Here is a 4,317-nt window from a genome sequence, read left to right as displayed (position 1 = left end):
TTTTTAAGTTGATAAACACAAGCTATTATAAAGAATGATATAGATGCAAACTTTAGACTCACCTAGATAGGATAGATAGAATTTTCTTCAAGGTTGCCAGATACATGTGAGCTAAACATTTTGAATGTAACTTTTACATATGGCTTTCCTGATTGTTTCATAACTGTTCTTACTGTATGTAGTTTATTATAAATAAATAAAGCCCATATGCATTTGGGGAAAAAAAAGAGTTGCTGTCCTCATGTTGTCTTTTCAATATAGCAATAACTAAGACATTTTAAAAGCAAAAAAAAAAGGAACAGAATGTGTATTTTTCTGCAATCCCACAGGAAGTTCCCATCAATTTCATTCGTTATGTAGTGTGACTAGTTAAGTCTGCATGTATCTGTGTGTATATGTACGTGTGTGTCTGTGATAATGTGTCTCCTTGGGTGAGTACATTCATGTGTTTCTGACTTTGTGTCTATGTGTGTATGTGTGTAAGTATATATGTGTGTTTTTGATGTCCCTGCATGTGTGAGAGTGGCTGTGTTTGTGTATCTGTGCATGTATGCAAATGTTCTTCTTTGTTTCTCTCGGTCTTTGTGTTTTGTGCATATGCCAGTGACCATGTCCATGGATAAGTTTGTGAGAGTGTATGCACCTTGGCAGCTAGCCAAGCAAATGTCGGTCTTCCTACGCTTTCAGGAGATCTTTGTTCTGGGGCTTCCCCAGTTTCCTGCTGTGGCTGTTACACATCACAGTCCAGATTGCTTGCACAGTGTGGTTCCTTCCAGAGAAGGTTCCTTCCTTCTTCCTTGTTAAAGAACCTCTCAGACATCCTGAACACAAGTGATGCCACTTTGCCTCAGATGAATGAGGTCAGAAACTGGTAACATAATGTCATGGAGCTCTCGGGCTCCATGTGAAAATATTTTCCAGTCTTCTGACCAGCTGTCACCTACAAGCTACCAAGTCTCCATCACATTAAGTTTCTCTCCAGAAGGATGAACTTTCAGGGTAATTGAGCAGGATCCAGGTGATGGGCCTTCGGCTCTCACACCTTAAATACAGCCCTCCTTTGTATATACCTGGGGATTTGAACCCCAGGTTTGAGCATCCTGCATTCTGGACATGTGGCAGCTCACACAGGCATCACAGGAAAAGGCCTGATGGATCTGGAACTCAATCCTGAGAAGTCTGTTCGCTGTCAGGCCAGACCTGTTTGTGTCAGATGGATTCACATAGGAGCTCTGCTCCAGCTTACGCAGCTGTGTTTGGGCTGATGAAGAGGCCAGAGTCAGTTCTGAGGAGCAACAGTCTCTGTGAGAGGTGTGTTTAAATGCTCTCCTCCATGGAACTTCTGATCCTCTGTAAGCTTGCTGTGCAACATGGGGTGACTTGGTTATAGTGCTAATTGTGCGTTCAATTCCCTCTGGAGCTATGGAGTGGAACAGTAGCCACCGAATCTTATTGTGGGTTTTTAATGTGGCACTTGCTGGTGGATCTGGATGGGACTGAGATCATCACAGAAAAGACTCCATTGATGGTTTGTATCTTATGAACCCCCCAAGCTGTCTGGGAGGTGACTTGGAGAGTAAATTGCTTGCAGTGTAAGCGTTAGGGTATGATTTTTGAGCTTCAAGAATCTGTCTATAAAGCTGAGTGCGGAGCATGTACTTGCAATGGAACACTGAAGCAGTGAAAACAGGCAGATCACTGGGGCTCGGTGGTTAGCTTGTGTAGCCAGTTAGTGGTCCCTAGGTTCAGTGAGAGACCCTGGTTCAAAAAACAAGATGGAAAACAATAAAGGGAGATAACCAAAGATGGCATGCATAGGAATAAACACATGAACACATACACAGAGAATAAATGAAGAAACAAAGACAGACAGACAGACGACAAACAGACATTCAGACAGAAAGAAAAAACGAAAAAAGAAAAAAAAAAGCCTCCAAGGCTCATGTGCTAAGATTTGGTTTCTAGCAATTGGTGCTATTGGAGTGGTGAGACCATCAGTGAGTGGGGCCTTTGGGACTTGGGGGTATGTTCTTAAAGGAGATATTGAAACCACACGCTTTCTGTCTCTATACTTCCTGGCCATCATGAAGTGAACAGGTTCCTCTTCCTTATGTTCAGACCCCCAAAGCAGTGTGACCAGGGAACATAGGATGAAACATCCTATGAAGCCAAATAAAGCTTTTCTTAAATCTTTTTTTAATAATTTTAATTTACTCTTTTTAAATTTAATTTAATTATTCATTTATTTATTACAGTTTATTCACTTTGTATCCCTGCTGCAGTCCCCTACCTCATCTCCTCCCAGTCTCACACAGCCTCCTTCTTCTCCCCCTATGCCCTTTCCCTATTCCCCTGAGAGGGGAGGACCTCCTCCTCTTCTATCTGCCCCTAACCCAACTGGTTTCATCAGGACTGGATGCATAGTCTTCCTCTGTGGCCTGGCAAGGCTGCACCCCTAGGGGGAAGTGATCAAAGAGCCAGCCATTGAGTTCATGTCAGAGACAGTCCCTGCACCCCTGGAGGGGACAGGAACTTTACAAGGAGAACAACAGAGGCAAAACAAACAAACAAACAAACCTGGTCCCTGGGAGGCCTGCAGAGACTGATACTTCAACCAAGGACCTTGCATGGAGAGGACCTAGCCCCCCTGTTGAGAGGCAGCCAATAGACTGCTCAGTTTCCCGTGGGTTCCCTAGTAAAGGGTAAAGCTTTTAATCTGGTAAGTTTCTTTCTCTCAGGTACTTTGTCGCATCAATGGAAAAGTGATCTCTACAACATTACGGGGATATAAGATGGTTCGTGATACTAGATAATTCATGACACTAGGATGGCATGCAGTGGTAGTTGTCCCTGAGGGAAATGTGACCGGCTTCCACCCATCAGAGGTCGGGCTTATCTGAAAACATGCCTGTGAATGAAACAAAGGCGGAGGAGTACCTCGTCTCATCTGAACCACCCTTAGATCGTTTCCAAAGCCTCTCTGCTCTCAGGTACAAGGGAATGAAAGGGTGTGTTCTGCCACCCAAGGCTGAGACACAGAGACTTTATGACAGGTCAACAATGAAGGTGAGAAGATAATGAATTTGTGTTTCTTTTTTTTTTTAATTTTATTTTTTTCTTATCAGTTACGAATTTGTGTTTCTAAGTGGAGGCTTGAATTTGCTACAGCCTAAGCGGAATCAATGTCTCGTGGGTGCATCCCGGAGCTTGGAACTTTCCCTGGCACCTGGCATGGATAAATAGGCAGGAAGAGGGCGCAGAGTGCCTCTATAGGGAATCTCCTCATGAGGGATACCGTAAAGTTCATCCAAAGCCTTAAGAAACACGTAGATGAGAATGTAAATAACACACTTCGTAAGGGGAAAGCCAAAAGGGACCTAGATGTTCTGAGCAAGAGAACTTCTGAGTTAGTTTCCTGAAATGTTTTTCATTCCAGACATAACCTACACCGGCCACTAGAGGGAACCGGAGTGCCAATAGTTGAGGTGGTTGCCCGAGGCGCTGTAAAACCTTAAGGCCTGAGACCCTGAGACTCTCCTGTCATTAAACGATGAGTTTTGGGTTCAGTCCGCCTGAGATGGGCTGTCCTTTTAGCTAACAGATTTATTAAATGAGTTGTCAATGCCATATGTAGGCAGAAAGACAATAGCAGCGTGGGGACACTGAGGAGAGTTCTGGTCCATGAGGGTCCCTCCTCACAGGTTTTAGAGGAAGGAGGGGTATTTGGAAGTTTCCTTTTGTTCTTGTTGTTGTTGTTGTTGTTTTTGGCCAGAGTTGGCTATTGCTGTAACTGGTGACTGCTGAGTTAAAGGATGGTGGGAGATCATAGCAACTTCCCTTGTCAGCTTTGCTAGGGAGACAAGTTACCTGAGTTATATAAACCAAATTACTGTACTAACAGGAACTGTCACAGTGCAGCCATAATGAAGGAGCCTTACAAAATGGCATGGTCCTTACTAACACACATATTAGACAGAGGCTGAGCAGTGATGGTTTCTGCCTCCTACAGCCACTCCCTGCACTCATGATCCGCAAGCCACATGTCTCAGTTAGGGTTCCCTTTGCTGTGATGAAGCACCATGACCAAAAAGAAAGTTGGGGAGGAAAGCATTTGTTCAGCTTACATTTTTACATTGCTGTTCATCACCAAATGAAGTCAGGACAGAAACTCAAACAGGGCAGAATCCTGGAAGCAAGAACTAATGCAGAAGTCATGGAGGGATGCTGCTTACTGGCTTGCTTATCATGACTTGCTCAGCCTGCTTTCTTATAGAACCCAGGACCACCAGCCTGGGGATGGCACCACCCGCAATGGGC

This window comes from Psammomys obesus, unplaced genomic scaffold (assembly GCF_907164565.1).
Source record: "Psammomys obesus unplaced genomic scaffold, mPsaObe1.curated_primary_1811, whole genome shotgun sequence".
In the NCBI taxonomy this organism is placed as follows: Eukaryota; Metazoa; Chordata; class Mammalia; order Rodentia; family Muridae; genus Psammomys; species Psammomys obesus.
Note: the sequence above shows the minus strand (reverse complement) of the source record.